This window comes from Camelus bactrianus, chromosome 5 (genome assembly GCF_048773025.1).
Source record: "Camelus bactrianus isolate YW-2024 breed Bactrian camel chromosome 5, ASM4877302v1, whole genome shotgun sequence".
Taxonomy (NCBI): domain Eukaryota; kingdom Metazoa; phylum Chordata; class Mammalia; order Artiodactyla; family Camelidae; genus Camelus; species Camelus bactrianus.
Genome location: NC_133543.1, coordinates 36,852,918 through 36,872,383, shown reverse-complemented (window position 1 = coordinate 36,872,383; position 19,466 = coordinate 36,852,918). Strand labels below are relative to the sequence as shown.

The 19,466-nt window shown below is 37.4% G+C and overlaps 1 long non-coding RNA gene across 2 annotated transcripts in view; it reads right to left on the bottom strand.

The window, feature by feature from the left end:
- The window catches only part of LOC105065205 (uncharacterized), a 614,873-nt gene that overhangs the window by 100,695 nt on the left and 494,712 nt on the right, over nucleotides 1-19,466 (bottom strand). The window contains exon 11 of one of the 2 annotated variants that reach the window (XR_012506994.1): nucleotides 16,222-16,295. The exons of the other annotated variant lie outside the window; for it this stretch is intronic. This is a non-coding gene — a long non-coding RNA (uncharacterized LOC105065205). The remainder of the gene's footprint in view (nucleotides 1-16,221; nucleotides 16,296-19,466) is intronic. 2 annotated transcript variants of the gene reach the window in all.

The window sequence follows — 19,466 nt, the reverse complement described above, 5'->3', positions numbered from 1 at the left end:
CAAAGGCTGCTGCTGGTAGATTGCAGTTCTGCCTCGATTGCAGAGGCTCAGGAGTAAGAGGAAAAGAAAAGCTTTTGAGTAGAAAAGGCTTTTGATGCTGTGAAAGAAATTAAGAACTAAAACAGAGGCCGAGGCGCTGCTGCACACAGCCCTCCACACAGACTCATTGTGTGCAGGAATAGGGTCAACAAAGTTCGTCTGATACTGAACTCCTCACACCACAGAGCCATCTATTAGCGCCTGTTTCCTGGGCTCTCCTTCGAAGCACATTCCCAATCAGACCGTCTGGTGCCGCGATAAACACAGATAAATATGAGCAGCATCATGCTTTCATCTGAACAATTAATGCATGATTTCCTTGTTGACTGTTTGCAAATACAGCACAAACGATTGTGTTTTCTTTTCTGGACCAAATGAAAATAAAGCTGTTAGGAAAAAAAAAATCACCATCATTATATTAACATCTCATTGTTGCACCCAAATTTCACTGCCTCTCTCTCCATATTCTAAAATAATTGCAGTTTAACCAAATAATGTGAGAAACGTGCAGACGTTCCCCCCCAGGGAAGAATGGAAGGCTTGCACACCAATGACTTTTTTAATAGCATGAATCAGCCACAAGCAACTAAAGCTAAAAATGCCCATTTGTCCTGAAATGTCTAGTCTTCATTTAGAAGGCTTCAAATGGAAGTCCTTTGTCTAATTCTATGATTTTGAAAATTGGGCATCTTTTTTCAGAGCTCTACTTCCAAATAACAATAATCATTCTTTGCTAAGCCCTTATATGCCAACTACCATGCTAAGTACGCTACACGCATGATCTCATTTAACTCTCAAAAATCTATGACTTGAGCACTATTATTATCTGCAGTTTGAGGAAACTGAGGCTCTGAGAGGCTAAACCTAAGAAGGGAGATACAGCTCTGAGGCTGGAGTAGGGATTTGAAATCACGGCTCTCTGTCTTCAGAATGTAAACTTTCAACCCTGAACCATTATGGTAGAATTTTAGTTTTAATGTGTGAGTAATGCAGAGTTACACATTCAGAAATTATGTAACCCACACTCTTCAATTTGCTGATAAGAAACCAACTTCAGGAAGTGGGAGGATTTACTCATGCTCATCCAGCTGATTTGGTGAATTGCAGTTTCCTGATTCCAAAGATCTTCTGCATAGGACAGTCCTCTCACTATAGCATGGATTAGAACCACATGGAGTTCTAGCAGATTTCTGCCTCCCACCCTCCAACCACAGTTTCTTATTCAGTTGGTCTGGATGGAGTTCCAGTATCTGCTTTCCTAACAAGTTCCCTGATGCTGCTGGTCTGGGAACCATACTTTGAGAACCACATTCCTAGGCTATCACACTGCTTCTCATGTAACTGGGAGGTAGAACCACTGATAAAGAGGATGATTACATTTTAGCCACAAAATAGTTGTAATTTTATTCAATTGAGATGCCACCTTGAATTTTGCATCCTTTTTATCCAGCTGATGGTCACATGTGCAATTTCGGGAAAGACTAAAACAAGGCAATCATTTACAGCAATGTGACTTCTAGCGCAAATATTTCCTGGAGATTTTTTCGAAGAGCTTTGGACTCATTTTCCTCTTTAAAAGATAAGCCCCAAAGCTAGAAGTTTTCCTGTATGCCTTAAGTTCTGTTCATAGTTCCCCTCAAGCCATTTCTAATACAGAGATTTGGATAACTCAGCCGTACAATTTATCTTTCAAAGATGCACGTACCACCTCACTGCTGTGCAGATGACTCAGCATTGAAATGTAATTTACCAAAATGATTATGATCTGGTAAGTGCGTGTCTTTTCTCGGGAAAATTGAAACATCTATCAGCCAGGGTACGCTTTTCTTATCCTCTTTCCCTAAATAATTTTCACCTATTCAACTCACAATCTGTGATTGCTCAACCTGTAAAATAATCCTTATTCAAATCTGCTCATTATCTGGGAAGAAAATGAACAACCTTGAAGGAAAACTTGATTAACTCCTTCTCTGTCCTACCAAACTTTTCATCCTGGTCACATCCCAGGTCTGTTTCATCAGAAGGCCAAATGACCAGACATCATCACCATCTATTTGCTGGTCACCACCCTGTACGTGGAAGTCAATTGAGATTGTCATTGGGCTGAACAGGTGGCCTCACTGCAATTGATGTCAGTTATCGTTTTTATCATCTGTTATTTTGGGATCTACTTGCTGCAAAAATGACAGGTTAAATAGGAGGAAACAGGTCTTTAAAGTGGGTAGAACTAAGTGATCTGAGGAAGTCTGGAAAATGTTTAAACAGAAAAAAATTATGAAGTGGTGGCAAGTGAACTTGGTTCCTTCTTAAATATGACAATTCTCAGACAGTCTTCCAAGCAGCCTTCTTTCCCTGTGAGCCAAAGGCATTTCCAGGCAATGATACCGTTATAGTGCGTGCTTGGAAGGATTCCAGCAGCTTCAAGGAGAATTCAAGGCTCCCACGGTTACTGTGATACTTGCATTAATGCAGTAACAGGACAAGAACAGGAAGCACTATAGCAACAATTATAATATAGCAAATGGACTTGGAGTGGCAGAGATAACCTGTAATTTAATGTTTTGCCCTTGCAGATGGAGAGTTTTAGTATCTGATGTTAACTGGTTTCCTAGCAATGATAGCAGGAAGCAACCAGTGGGATGAACATGGGGACAGAGACAGAATGCTCTAGAGCAGAGATGAAAAGTGGAGGACCTTGGACAGGACCAAGGAGCTATTACGCTGGTGGGGAATGATTGACAGTTGACTCTGACTATACATCAGAAATTTTATTCTTGGGCTGGTAGGTTTAAAAATGTGCTTCTGAAAGATGATTCTGCAAGTGCAGGGTTGACCTAGAACAATATAGCTAATAGCGCTGCAAATAATTTGTACTTTTGTAGGTCTTAGTTAATTCTCAGTAAGTTTACATAGTTTATTTCAATGCCCCATGTTCCATTTGCCCTATTAATCATTTGATAACCTTTATATAATCTCAAAATGAATAGCTCATTCACATGTTACTCAGGAGAGAAGTAGAACTCAGAGAAACTCAACTAATATTTATAGTAATGATCGGTGTTTGGTTTAGGCAATTTAGATGAATAGCACTTATATTTATGTCAGAAGTGATCATACAGTTCATTAAAATTTTTCCAGCATTTGAATACTCACATCAGGTTCTAGCAAAGTTGTAAAAAAGGTAAATTGATCATTGAGCTTTCCTATTTCCTGTATCAATGTCCTTTCATCTTTGTTTCTCTTCTCTGCCTTCTCTATGCTGTTAGTTGGCTGCTAATTTTTCACAGAGCAGGGGTTCACTCTGTTCCGCACACACTAGTTCTTGTGAGTGTTAATTGGTGATCAAAGAACAAAGAACCTCATGGTCAAGAAAACTTGGGAAATGCTGGATACCAAATTCTACCCTTGGAAAGTCACAATACCTATTAGCACATTAAAGGCTCTGAAAGGTCCTGCAATAAGAAAGAAACCTCTCTAATTTTGTTTAATAGTTAAACAAGCCTATTTGAGCCTGGCTAGACTTTCTTCTTGGCACATCTCTTAACACATCCTGGAAAAAAATGTCCTTAACCCCAAGCTGGGACGTGTAAGTGTTAGCAAAATTTCAAGTTATAACCATCTCTGGGCTCTATATTTTAGGAGGGAACTTTGAAACGCCTACTTAACGCAAAGGATGTACGCTGTGACAAATGGTAAAGTCATTACACGTCTGTTCATGAAGATGAACTTGCAAAAAAAATACAGGAAAATTTATAAAACCACGAGACAGAAGCCATTGTTTAATACTGATTTCAAGACAATGTGACCCATGTATTACCCTTCCCAAACCAGGCAACAAACAAACAAGAATGGACAGACACACACAAACCACACGCACGCACGCACGCATGCAGAGCACAAATGGTGCATAATTTGCTGTTGACTCATTTCCATTTATCCTGAGTGTTTGCCCAGAATGTTGTGGGTTTGAGACACAAACAGAGCTTGATTTCAAATCCTGGTTGTGCTACTTACTTACTAGTCGACTGACCTTGGGCAACAGAGTGAACTTCTGTTTTCTCACTTACAAAATTAAATATTTACTTAAGAATTGTTACAGGGATTCTGATGGGTAACATGAACAAAGGATCTAGCATATAATAGACACTCAATAAATTATAATTTCCCCTACAGCTCTGATTCTCCCTCCACTTTTTGGAATCAGTTGTGGTCTTCAGAATGACAGCATTCTTCTCACGTGCTAATGATAAACTGCTATTGCACTGAATAAATTGTAATAAAATTAATGTTCCTGTCTATCACCCCATTGTGAGCTCCTGAGAAGCAGCTCCTGTGTTTAATTCACCAGGCCAGGGTCTTCAACATATTAGGAGCCCAGTATGCTTGTTAAATAAATTAATAATCTCCAAAAAAAACAACTGTCCCTTATCTTCCACAGTCTTCTTTTTCTAGCTACTAAGGATGACTAGTCAAAGCTACTTTGACTTGATGTTAACTCTCTTTGCAACAATGCTTCTCCTGTGAAATAACACACACATCAAAATATCAGTTTAATACACATAGATTAGTTGCTCATTGCACTGTGATATTAGTTAATTTTGAAGTTGCATTATAGATTTCTAAATTAAAGAGATTGCCTGCCTGTCACTCACATAACATACAATGAATGCCAACATCAGGCATCACCTTTTTCCAGCTTTGCCAGACTGAAGGTCATTATCAATTGCTGTTTAATCAGCCAAGTCATGCATATAGACAAAGGTTAACTGAGCATGGACCAATCTGACTTCCTTTGTCATCGCAAGACAATTTGCGGCTTAATAAAGCTGCTCTGATTGCACTTAACAACACCTGCTTTAAAAATCCAGCCTCATTAATAGCACACTAATGAGTTAGGGATCTTCTGGCAAGGGCATGATCAAAGACAGATGATTTGCTTTCTGATTAAAAGACCTAAATAACATAAAACCAAACCCCAGTTTCCTTTAGGGAAAGTCTTTTTGGAAAAAGTTATAAAAGCTGTTTGCATCTTCAGATACGGTTTAAAAAAAAAAAGACAGACAGACAGAAAAGAATCATCCTTTGGTTTTGGTTGTGATGTGGAACCACAGTGAACAATACATGAAATTGAGCCAAACCATGTTCTCAACCTTTGAACTCACACTTTAAAACACACAAAAAATATAACCACTGAGCAAGAAAGCAAAAATATATAAAACTCATAAAACAGAAAGGGAATTTTGGGAATCTTTAGGAAGGCAGTATATTAATATAAAGACATTTTTTAGAAGCAACTTCATTACTAAAACAATAAAAATGATTTGGCGCTTTTGCATATACTGGAGTTTTGGAGTTTAATGTTAACCTACCATGTGATGTCGGGCAAATCATCTGTCGCTCTGAATGGACTCACGTGTTCTGATCTAATACAACCACTGGCTGAACTTGGAACAGCAGATATCTTTCACCTTTCTTTTTGCATTTCTGTAATTGTTCCATCTGTACTAGGAATGCCAATCATTCCTGCCTGTCTGCCTAGGTAAGGAAAAAACTCTGCCACGAGCTCAGCTACTAAGACCCGTGAGGGAACAGAATCTGCTGTCAGAACTTGACCAAGGGAAGGGCAGGCAATCTGAGTAGCGCCAGCGACCAAAGCTTTTGGTTTTCAGCTGCCAATCCAAAGTCTTCTCAGAAATGGAACAGAACTGGGCATTCAGAGCCTGGAATAAAGAGGTTCAGAGTAGCTGAATGAGACACACACACGACAGCAGATGCGAGGAGGTGAGCTGAGTCATGTTCACAGAGCACAAGAACGAAGTTCCGTTAGATTTGGGGGGGATTTTTTTTAAATTGAAGTATAATTGATTTACAATGTTATATTAGTTTCAGGCATACAATGTAGTGATCTGATACATAAGATTGAAAGCTCCTTGAGTGTAGGGACCAAAACTTACACTCCTTTTGCCATCCTCACGTCTCTAGCAGAGGACAAAGGAAGTGCTTTGTGAATATGTATTAGTTGATGGTGCAGAGAGCTTCTGTGTGAAATCTTATCTGAACTTCATCTTTAAAAGGAAATCACTTCAAGGATCAGTAGGGCATAGCTTGGACAAGTTTTAAATGAAGATGCATCAATAATTAAAATCTTCCTCTGAAAAAGGTCCCCCAATGCGTGTTCCTTGTTTCTAAGATGATTCTAAACAGGTGTGTTGGTGAGACGGTGACTGGGAGACAGATGATGGTGTTCCGGTTCAGCTCTGTGGCTTACTCAGGAGGGGACAAATTGAAATCTCTGTGCAGCTTGATATCCTCATCAGTCAAAAGGGGGTAATATGCCCTCTACCACCTTCACTGAGTGGCTGTCAGGAGAAGAGAAGATAATAAGCTTCCATAGTGCTTATTTGTTTCCTGTATTCTGTTGTAGTTCGCATATCCTAATGCACTAGAGGTGGTGATGTACTGGAGCTGGCTTGCATAGGCTCTCAAGAACAAATTTTTAAACTTTGCAAGATTTTGTGAGCTGTTAAATGGAGCCATTGTTAAATATTAAGTTATGTAACTTATAATTAAACAAATTACATTAAAATATGGGCAACAAATAATCAAAACTCATACTCCTTAATTATATTACCACATTATATTATTACCTGTTCTTTTGAGGTACTTATGTCCGTTATCTTTGTGTAGTAGAAATACCGTGTATTGGTGTGCATTTTCACATCTCTTCCTGGGTCTGCCTTCAATGAGTCATGTTGTTAGCTTGAAATTGGCTGTGATGAAAGTATTTATACCATGAAAATCAGCAAATGCTACAAATTAGGGCTTTTTGTTCAGATAGCCAGTTTTTAAACATTTACAATACACTATGGGCATTTCACCCACTTAGAGAAAAGAGCTGGTGCCAAACCTAACTTTGTATACCTCACAGTATGGGGTCAGTGTTTAATCTAGTGCATATTAGAATCCACTGGGGAGTTTTAAAAAAGGAAAAATAATCTGATGCCTGGGCAGCCCGTCTCCTAGGTTTTGACTTACTTGGTTTGGGTAGGGACTAGGATATTTTTTTTAAAAGCTTCCTGTTAAATCTAATGTCTATCACATTGTAAACTACTGGCCTAAACATTACCTTGAAACTAATAGGCATTTAGCAAGTGATTGTTGAACAAAAGAATAACAGTGTTAAGAAACTCTTTAAAAAATACACTGTACTATATGTAAGATACTATGATTCTTGTAAGAAAGATACTCCTTTAAAATTAGTTTGCTATAGTTCTTCTCAAATGCTTGCCTAATTTCCAGTAATAGAACCTCTGGAGACAAACTCAATATCTGGAGACAGAAGTAGGATGTAGACTTATTTTTCATCAGATATCTTTTTAGTTTTCTACCATGAATATATATATATAAACCATTCGAAACACATACTTTTTTTTATGATTTGTGTCATAACAATTGTTTAGTGAACAAATTAATTTTTTAAAATATGGTTTTATAATTTCTCAATCTGCTTCTTGAAAATTGCCTGAATTAACCTTTTTAGGGTAGTTAATTTTTCTTCTTTTGCAGTGAGCTGGCTCAAGCAGAGGACCATGGCAGGTTGTCAACAGTAGATGACAAACCATAGGGAATTATACGTAAAGTCTCTAGTTCGGAGGAAAGCAAGTCTGATTAAGAGAATGTGAGAACTTCTTTGACATAGATTGGCTAAATCTTCCCTTAAAAGCAACAAGAGAATGTTAGTAGTTTTAAACCTGGATATACAGGCACATCTGAACATTTGAGGCCAACAGTGATCTAAAATATCACTGACCTAGGTATTTTACAATGTTATTTTTTAACATATTTGATGAGATTTTACAGAGTTACACACAAGTGAAGCTATTTAACAGTAACTATATAAGTTACATGGAATTAATCATTCTAAAACTCCAATTCTAATATTTAGTCATATTTTTCAAATGTCAGCATTGCATTTGTATTGATAATAGGTATAGAAGTCCATTTCCTCATCTAAAGTGTGTGTATAATAATAGTACCAACCTCAGAGTTATGATGAGGATTATTCCAATTAACATACATAAAATATGTAGAGCAGTATCTTGCATGAAATAGGTGTTCAAAAAATATTTGCTAACATTTATTTTGTGGAAGATAACACTTCCACAAAAGTCCCAGAAAGACTAAATGAATAGACTACAGTCACATAGGTTGTTAATTAAAAAACCAGGTATATGAAACACATAACCCTCTAATAATCACATAATTAAAAACTCTTCAACAAACTCAATTACCACCATTCTAGGAAATAACCAAAGCTTAATTTTTCCTCGTAATTTTTACTTAAATCATTTTTGCCCATTTCAAAATCTAGTATTCTCAAATGATCAGCATGTTTTATTTTAGTACTAAATTATGATTAACATAAATTATATCAGGATTCAATTATACTATAGGCTTTTTAAAACCAATTTGGAAATATAATCATTCTCTATTTTCCCATGGAAATTGAATTATTTAATTTTAAGTTTGTTAATGAACTAGAATTAACTGATTAATGTACAGAGAAAGGTTCTGTAATAAATGCAATTTAATGTTTAGTGTAACTGGAATCTACTAAAAATCTATGGAAAAAATATACCAATTCATCAGTGTCCCTTAGATCTGATGAAAGAAAAAATTAAATAACATTAGTGAAATTATAATATCCCTCTAATTTTTAACTAACTTTTTTGGGAGAAAAAAGTCTATTAAAAATACCATATGATGGGAGTTCTACTTACAGTAATATAGACTACTAAACCCGGAAAAATAATCTGAAATAGAAGCTAGAAATACTTTACAATAGAAAATAAAATAAGAGTGTGTCAAGACCAAGGAGGAGAGGGGAATCCAGAGTGGGGACAACATTTTGGGGTACTTTCACACTAGAGGTTTCATTCCATTCTTAAAGAGGTGGCTGAAAGTTGAGAACCCGAGCAGAGCTTTCAAGGTACGTGGCACTAGAGTGCTAGGGGCACTAACAGAATAAATGGTGGGGTTCAAGTCTGATCATTAAGGGAACCCTCAGTGATTCTCAACTGGGGGAGATTCTGGCAGTCTCTAGATATCCTTAGTTCTCACAAATGGGAGGAGGCATGCTACTGGCGTCTAGGGATTAGCGGTCAGGAGTGCTGCTAAATGTTTTACAAGGACCAGGGTCGCCCATCTACAAAAGAATTATCTGGCCCAAAACAATGCCAAGGTTGAGAAACCCTGCCCCAGGCTCTGAAGGTTTGGAGGAGTTAGGTATAGAGCAGCCTTTGCAAGAACAGAAGTCTGGCTTTGAATGATCTCAGTTCCTGACTGGAAGGTAGCACCATATTGCTAGTGGTCCTAGCTTATCCACTTAACAGAGGCAAAAGTAAAACCTTTCTAGAAGAAGGGTTAGCAAACTAGAGCCTGTAAGCCAAATCCAGGTCACTGTTTGTTTATTAAATATCTCTTGGAACACAGCCAGACTCAGTCATTCATTTATATATTGTCTGTGGTTGCTTTCATATCACCACGGCAAAGTTGAGGACTCGCAACAAAGATCACATGGGCTGCAAAGTCAATAATATTTACTATTTGGTCTTTAAAGAAAAAGCTTGCCAGCCCCACAACTGGATGCAGGATGCAGACTCTCATGTCATCGCTACAAGTTTTCATATTCAGTGTGCAGCACTCAAACAAAAATAACCAGGTATACAGGAAACAACATCATCTATCAATAAGACAAAAGAACCAACCAACAGATGTTAGAATTACCAGATAATAATAAATAATAATAATAAAACCATGCTTTAGTAGGAAATGTATAGCTTTCAGTTCATATCTGAGAAAGAAAAAGACTGAATATGAATGAATTATCCATCTCTAGGATGGAAAATTAAGCTTCAAAATTTATAGAAACTGCTAAGTTCACAGATGTCAACTTAAAAAAATTTACATAGAAAAAACAAGGTAAAATTGGATTCTTTGGAAAAATTAATAAAATCGATAAAACTCTGCAGTGCTGGTCATAAGAAAAAGAAGAAGAAAGGCACTAACAGTCAGTTCCAGGAATGAAAAGGGGACATCACTACAGATGGAGTAGATATTAAAATGATAAGAAGAAACTTATAAAACAATAAATTCTTTAAACAAGACACAAGAAAATGACTATGCAGCAATAGCATAAAAATCAATTTTGTGGGAACAGAACTGAGAAAAGATATGCAAAATATCCATATAGAAAACAAAAAAAAAAATTAAGAGAAATTAATGAGAATCTAAATAAAGGAAGGGATATACCATGTTCATACTGTAAAGGTCATTGTACTCAAATTAATTTTCAGATTCAGTTCGATCCAAACAAACAAACTCTAAACAAAATTTGGAATTTGTCAAGCTGATTCTAAAATGTACATAGAAATGTAAGGAGATGAAAAAGAAAATAAAATGAAGAGAAAAACTGATTCTACAAGATATCCTAGAAGATATTAGATGTAGAAATTATGATAAGAGTAGAGAAAAACATAGCTAACCCAATAGACAAATGAGCAAGAAAACTGAACAAAAATTTTACAAAATAGGGTAATCAAATGGCCCACAAACATTTGAAAGAGTGCTCAACTTCACTAAGTCCTCTAGGAAATCCAAACTAACACCACGCCAAGACACTCTTAACCACCACCTCCCCTGACTGATGAAAATTAAAAAGATTGTAAATAAAAAGTTATTATGAAATAAAGAACAATAAGCTGTCTTATTCATTGCTAAGTGCAAAGTAGTACCATCACCTGGAAGATATTTTAGCAGTTTCTGTGAAACTTGGTTCAGCCATTTAATTCTGAGGTATGTAGCCAAAAGAAATTCATGCACACTTATATGAAGCACACGTACCAGAATATTCATGGCAACTTTATTTGAATTAGTTTCAAAAAAGTAGGCAACAGAGATAACCCCATCAACATCAGAAGGAATATATTTTGTTCTGCTTCACAATGGAATACTACAAAGCAATGAAAATTAACAAAGAACAATTTAGGGCAATAATAGATATCATCCAAAAGAGGTCAGATATGTACAAATATGTGTCACTTGGTTCAATTTCTCTAAAGTTCAAAAACAGACAAAACTAATTTATGTTGCTAGAAGTGAGAACAGTGACTATTCTTAGGAGAGGGGAGGATATTTTGGGAAGGCCTTGCTAGTTTCTTCTGGGATGCTAGTGATGCTGTGTTTTGACACTGGCCATGGTTACATGGGCATGTTTACTTTGTGATAGATTACTAAGCTATATCTTTATGATTTCTCTTTCCTATATGAATGTTATATTTAATAAACATAATTTTTAAATTAAATGAACAAATTTTAAGTTCACAAAAATAATTTAACCACAAATAAATGTTAAAAACCCTATTCTAAATAACTCCATATCAAAGAGGAATATAATACAGATACTACAAATTATGTGCTAATCAGTGAAGTTAAGAACACTTCTTTGAGGCAGCTAAAACTGAATTTAGAGGAATTGTGTTATTAAGCTGGGGCTGCCATAACAAAATACCACAGACTGGGTAGCTTAAGCAACAGAAATTAATTTCTCACGGTTCTAGAGCTGAGAAGTCCAAGATCAAGGTGCTGGCCAGTGTGGTTTCTGCTGAGAGCTCTCTTCCTGGCTTGCAGATGGCAACATTAGCATCGTGCCCTCACATGGCCAAGAGAGAGCTCTGGTGTCTCTTCCTCATCTTAGGGCTCCAGACCTCTCAGATTAGGCTCTTACTCTTATGACTTCATTTAACATCTGTTATCTCCTTTCAGGCCCTATCTCTAAATATAGTTATCTTTGAGCTTCAATATATGAATTTTGGAAGGACACAAGCATTCAGTTTATAACATGAAAGTCCACAGCTTTATATTTTAATTAAACAAAAAATATGTAAAAGTATTCTAAGTTGTTTTTAACTTAGTAAATTTAATAAACTAATAGACAACGATAAAATAAACCAAAAGAAAGTAGAGGGAGAGAATTGATAGACTGCACAGTAGTCAATGAATTTGGATACAAAATTCTCCACACTAAATGAGTTAAGAACTAGAGTGAATAAATAAATAAATCTTAATAAGCTCTTTCTAACAGCAACGTTTTCAGAAACCAGCAAGCACTACCTCAATCTTGGGAATGAATCTGAAACGATGGGTTATTTGTAGACTGGTTACTAATGAACTTATCATGCCATTTCTATTTTGGAATAATTACTATATTAGTTTGGCCACATGGTGATATGATTGATTCCTGGACATTAGCCATTCAGACAGCTGAAAAATTAAAAAACCCAAATGAATGCTATCCTGCTTGTTTCAAAGAAGTCATTTAGGCTATGTCATAGCTCTTGCCAACTTAACCAAGGGATCTGTGAAAGACATAGAAGACTCATTGGCTACAGTGTTACAGTGTATAAATCAGCCAAGTAACAAAAAAATAAATAAAAATAAGAGGCTATGTGCGGATGTTTCCCCAGGCCAGAACCTGAATCATTTCCCCCGTTGGAGTGTGAGTTTGTGTGTTTGGTGATGTTGTATCTGTGTATATTAAACAATGACTCCATTTAGGGGAGTGAGATGATGGTTCATTTTCTCTCTGGGAAAGCACTGGTCGTCCTTGCATTTGAGACTAAAATTCTGTTTGGGATGGAAAGCCAACCACATGTATCTTTTTATTCTGCTTCTTTTATGTCTATGAGCGTGTCATGCTGTCAATCTCATTGCTTTGCCAAATCCCTAGTGCTTTCAGCCATGGATTTACGTTAAAGGGCCATTTAACTTGGGCATTTCATCAAAGGACTGAAACTTTTGGGCACTGAGTCAAGCAACTGAAAACTTGATTATGACTTGAGCTATGTCGCCTAGACATACTTCTGTGAAACTGGCAATTAATCATCTCTTAGAGAAATGAATCTTACTTGATTTAAAAAAAAAAAGATCACTTTTTCATAGGCCTCATGCACACACATACACATACATGTGGCCAAAAGAAAGAAACAAACTACTCATGTGATACTTTCAGCCCTATTAAGTTATAAAACCATCAAGAGATTGAGCTCTTTAAGTTAGTATGATTAAGCTATTATGTCAAAAATTAAGGGGTCAATTATAAAAGACTCTAAGATTTTCTTCTCGTAACCAAGCAGAAGACATGGCCAAGAATTTAGCTTCACTTGTTATCCCTTACAACACACATAAACATTTTCTTAACTACATAGTCACAATTTTAGAGTTACCCATGTCATCAAAAGTAAACTATTTTCAGTATTCTGTATTGATAAATTCCAATACATTAGCAATTAACTTCAGGTGGGGCATAAATTGTTATTCAAATTATTTATTGAGAAAATGCTGATAAAGCAATAGAACTTTTAGAGGTCCTAGAGTTCTCCAACTCAGCAGATAACTCTAGAGTCTGTTTCTCCTACATGCTGTTATTTTTTTCCTCTTTCCCTATGGAATAAATGTGAATCGAGTTCATATTTTATAACAAGACCAAGAATCAATGTTTGTATACTGAGATGCAGGGGAAAAGATCATTGGGTCAAATGTAATATAATCCCACTATTTATTGTCCTGATTCTAGTGATTTTTTAAATGTATAAACTTGACTGTGCCTTTATAATTATCGTAGAATTAGACATAGCAGAGAAAATTACTTGAGTCCATTCTCTGCTCCTTATGAAACAGCCCCATTGAGAAGGGCATTTCCAAATTTCTCCTGTTGAGGGAAGGTTCCTGTTTGAGGCACAAGGTAAATGGAGTCTACCGAAGGAGATGGTCCTATTAAGTTCTGTTGCCATCATTAGTCACACGTTTTTAGAATTTGAGCTTACAGTGTATAAAGTGTCTGATTCATGTACCATGATCAGCAAAGAGAACATTGCTCTGAAAGCAATCACACTGGGGATTAGAGCTTTTTCTAAGTAAATGGAATTGAGTCCATTTACTTGGGACTAAATGCAGTCCTTGTTAAATGTTCTACAGACTGAGCTCAATTCTCCTCTTTGGCTCAGGCATGCTATCTCTGAGTGTGCAGAGGGGAGAGAATTCCCTTTCCAGGTCTCTCTTATACTTCTCCTCTGGAATACCTCATACTCTATTTCAGGAGTCAGGTGCAAAGCAAATGCGGCCGATACTTCTCCCCTGCTATTTCTGAAGGTCAGCAGGAAGCCTGGCAAGCTGCTTTAGTGCCTGCTTCCACAGTGAGATGGAAGCCTGGTGCAGAGGTGATAAAGCAAACACCAGATGTTTTAAGCCCCCTTTTGCACTTCTCTTGCACGGGACATCCATACAGCAACCTCTTATCCAGGAGGCGAGCTCTTTTTATGACTAATTGTACCACCCGTGCCTCTAGAAGTGCTTGTTCTAACTCCTTCAGGGTCTGTAGCTGTTGCTAAGACCTTTTAGGTAGACCTTCATGCCTGATCAATGGGACAGGGTGCGTGGCTGGGAAAATCCACAATTCGAAATAATAATAATAGGATGGTAATGAAGCAGAGCTAAATAAGCCCCAACTGGATTGATATTTGCTGAACTGGTAGGTGACTGACACTCCTTTATGCCTATAACTGTTGGTTGATATGCACAGGGGATTTACATTTTGTGGCTTAAGGAAGAGTTTTGTGCATGGCAGTGCAGGGGAGCCTAGGAAACAGAAGAGAGGGAAGCAAAGGTGGGGGACTGGTCAGGAAAACATCTGTACTCCTGGTGGCCTACAGACCGGACTACGGACTTGTATAGAAAGAGGGTTAGGGCCACAGACTGAAGAGGTGGGGTTCACAAAAGACTTTGTCAGACTTTGTGCTCGTATGAAGCAGTTCAGCTGAAAAGTGTCGGGGGACCATTTGAGGTAGACATTCATTATTTGTTCCTGCTTGGCCTCAATTCAACCTTCTGGTAAAGGCAACTTCCCCTCCCCCACTCGTAATCTGTGGGATTTGGGTGCTGACTCCAAGCCCCAGATGCAGGAGAGGGCACCTGATTCAAACCTGTGCCTCTTCTCAGTCAAATTGATTCCTTCACAGACCAACCAAATCAAGTCAATAGGAAAAAATTATAAGTCTTTTGTTGGAACAAGAGGCAAAAAGAAGTTTTTTGTTAGTTTGTCTTAGGCAAGGGTCTTAGAGAATTTAATCCTGAAAACTACGGGGACTATACAGAAAATGCCTACCTGAGACTGACGCCTACAGAGAGGGAAGTGGGGATAAGGATGCAAAGAGACAAAACCCTAGTGCACATTGTTTTTGATACCAAACACCCTGATCTCTTCTGTCACATTGGTTAATATGTTCTTTTTTATATGAGTAAGTTAGTATTGGATTTCTTTAGTTGTCATGAGGTTCAAGACATTCTACCCTACAGTATGGCACCTTGGCATATAAAATATCTTAAGCAGAAGAAATTTTTGAAAAGTGGCAAAAGCAAAAAGATCACTCTGGCCTACCCTCAACTGCCCTTTCTAGTTACTTCTTCACCATTTACCAGCCTTAGTCCAAACCCCTTTGTCTTGTCAACTTGTCACAAATGTATCGTTCCTTTGTCTCAAAGTATAAAGATTCTTGCTCTGGTCACTTCTTCAGATCTTCATTCTCTTGCAAAAGCTCCCATATACAAGTAAAAATTCAATAAAATCTATATGCTTTTCTCCTGTTAATCTGTCTTCATCATTTTAATTTTCAGACCTAGCCAGGGACCCAAAAAAGGAAAACTTTTTCCTCCCTACAGCTGCAACCCAAGAGTCCTTCCCTTTTGTCACTGCCCCCCACCCCCCACATTGTACTTTTGGAACCCAGAGGGCTTTGAAAGGCATCCGTGGAGACTGGTCTTTCTGGAGTAAGGTTGTGTTTCCTTGGAAATCACTGGCAGCAGAAGCAGTGGTGAGAGAGGTTGATAATGTGGAAGAACATGTGTGGGCTTGTTGCTTAGTTCAGGTTCAATGCCATCATCCTGGTGGTTTCCAGCAATACTGAGGGAGGTATTGAGAGAGGACGGAGTGAATGTGTCCAGCAAGTGTAACTCAGTCACTCATTACTATGAACAGGAACTCAGTTGTCCCACAGATTCTAAGCCCTGGGGCAGGTTACAATAAAAAGGCACCATTACTGAGAACATTCTGTGTGTCAGGAAACTTACATGCGATCCTTCCAGTCCCTCTTCCAGTATTTTTATTCTCAGTGAGGTTAAGCGAGTTCCCCAAGATCACACAGCTAGTAAATAAGAGAGACAAAGTTCAGTCCAAGGTTTCCTTTTTTTTTTTCCCCCAGTGTCCACTCCTTTCCACTCTGCTACAGTGTCTCCCTACAGCCCTGCAGAAAATCGGGTCCTAAAATCCCATCAGCAAGTGAAAATTTTCTCTACCCACAAAGAGGCAGAATTTGACTTGGCACTTATTAACAAGCCCAACAGAAGCACTTAAAAAATGTTTTTTTATGACGAAGAAAAAATCAACACTTAGGACAGCAGAAAAGCAAGAGGTAAGTTTAATCCCTTGAATTTTGACAAGAAAGTTCTATAGAAAACACAAGTTATAGATATTTGAAAATCAACACAGAACTTTCAAAAACGGGAAATATTTCCTCTCATTGGGTGAAAATTGCCCTTGCTGTTTTTACTGATATTTTAAACCTCTCTCTTCTCTCCCCATCTCCCTCCATCTTTCATTCTCTCTCTCTCTCTCTCAATTCCATATATATACGGAACTGAAGATAAATAGATGGGGATTGTTCATTCCTCCCTTGTGTCCATTCATTTCTCTCCTATAGAAGCGAAAATAGCTCATCTCAGGATTTAAAGCCGTCTCCTCCGCACAGAAGCCAGGAGCCTATCTGATGTTTGATGATTCATCCGTCGCCCTGCATGACAGTGACAGCTAAATTCACCGCAGATGTTATTCTGGAGTAAAAAGAAGTACTAATGGGCTCTTGTGCTATTTATTCAGGTAGCTCTGCCTCTCCTGTAGTGATACTCAAGAGTCCTAAATAAAATAACCCAGGGAGTTTACGACCTTGAATGGAATGGATACGCATAGCTTCTCTCAAGGAAGTTTTACCTCTTGACTAGGACTTTTGAAAATTACCTGAGAACCTCAGAAATAAGAAAATCAAGTCTAGACTATGCTTTAAAAAATTTCTGATGCGATCATTAGAACAAAAGCCCTGGGCTGATATAGGAAGAATATCAAAATGGACATTACTTACATTGCCTCTCAGGTACCAACTTAAAAACAATCAAACTCGTGTTCAAAGAAATTAGGGGCAAAGTTAGGGGCCCCCACGCATGTGCACAGGTCCCTTCCAAGGCTCTTTGAGGGTCTTTAGCAATGTGTTCACATAGTCCTGCGTTTGAGTGTATCTGCAAATTAAGATACTCTTTTTTCTGAAAGAGGGCCTCCGAACTATGGAAGCTTCAGACCCCACAAATCCTGGATGTGTCCCTGTGAGCAAGGCATCCCTGGAGTGGCACTGACAAGGCGCCCCTGCTCTCCTGGGGCAGAGGCACTGCCCTGGCAGAGGGAGTGAGTCTCCTGCAATCGGCTCCGCGGCCCCGGGGCCTCAGTTTCTTCAGCTCTACAACGGGAATGTTAGGGCAGATAATGTAATGTGTGTGTTCCCTTTCGGTTCTAATATTCTGTGATTTGAGGCGGGCTCCTTCATCTCCTTTGTGAGCTAAGAGTGGTGTGTGTAAAGAGAGGGAGAAAAGGAAGTAGATTTTTAACAAGGCTTTGTACCTTCACTCCCTTACCACCTCAGTCTGCAAGGTTAACATCAACAGTTAGGGCGATGACATAGAATTTATAAATAGTACCAATTACTAGAACTAAATAATAATTATTTTGACACAGAAATTTAATTTGGTAAAACCTAAGAGAATGATACATGCACGTTTCTTCTGGTCTACACAAAGGCAGTTTAACATGGCAGATCCCTCAGGAGCAGAGTGAACCTGAAAATGTCAGCTTTGTCAATGACAAACTTTGAAACAATTATGTTGACCGTGAGGTGATGTGAGTCAATTCAGAAGTGACAGAGAGCGGGGCTGCGGGCTGCGGCTCACATTGAAGTATCCCGGTTTCCTAGCCATCAGTAACATTGTGCCCTCTGAGACTCTCCAAGTGGTTACGCCATAAACAGAACTGGATTGAATGTATGTAAAAAAGAGAAACTGTTAGCAAGTTCATCACTTAGGGTCAAAGATAAACATTCACTTCCATAGATTTAGTTTTTACAAGAAGTTACACGAGTAATTCTACTAAACCTCTGAGAACGAGAGCTATCGTGCTGATAAATACTTCAGCGCATCGAAAGTAAAGGAGAGCACACAGAATATTTTTATGACTCTAATGCAACATTGACACAAGAAACCTAAAATAGCACAATAAAGCAGATCCACACACCAATCTCACTTATGAGTACCTCAGCCAAAAATTCTAAATAAAATGTCAACAAACAGAATACGCTTGAAAAGAATGATATAAGAAAAGTTCCATCACAGGAATTCAAGAGTGATGCTATATTAGTAAATTTGGTAAAACAGTTCACCATATTACTATATCAAGAGAGAAAGATATCATGTACATAGATTCTAAAAAAATAATAAAATTCAACTTTCATTATTGAATTTAAAGTAATCCTTAATAAAATATGAATGTAATGGCTATGATGGTCACATCCTTAAAGGTTTACAAACCAAAATCCAATGTCAGACTGAATGGCAAAGTACCAGGGGAATTTCAATGGAGGTAAGGAACAAGCCAAGATTGTTTACTCTGTCTATTTTTATCAAAACTTGTTCTGGAAATACTAGTCAATATAATTCAAAAAGAGAAAAAAAAAAAGGAGTATAAACAAATTAGAAAAGAGAAGAGAAAATTATCATTATCTGTAGCTGATATGCTACAGTACTTAGAAAACAAAGAGAAGTAACTAAACATTATGAGACATAATAAGACATTAAGTGCATTATTGTAAATTTAAGAAAGGCTTAATCATAATTTTTCTGCATAATAAAAATAATCAGTATGAAGATTTAACGTTGAGAAATTATTCTGTTTGCAATAGCACCAAAAAATAATCAGTTCATATAGGAATTAATAAATAGGCATGATCTAAAGAAAAGATGATAACAGCAGCCATGAGACTGAAGAAAATTTGAACAAATAGAACAGTATTGTCTGGCTAGCTTATCTTTTCAATGTTACTATACATACAGTAGTTATTTCTAAAGTAATATATATGTTTAATACATTCCTTATTTTAAACGTTACCAGATTTGTTTTTTCTTTTACATTCTAGAAAAGATGAGTCTCAAGTTTATAAACTGCAAAATGAGCCTGAACTCATAACTAGAAAAATCTGGCAAAAATCTTTTTTTGGTTAAAA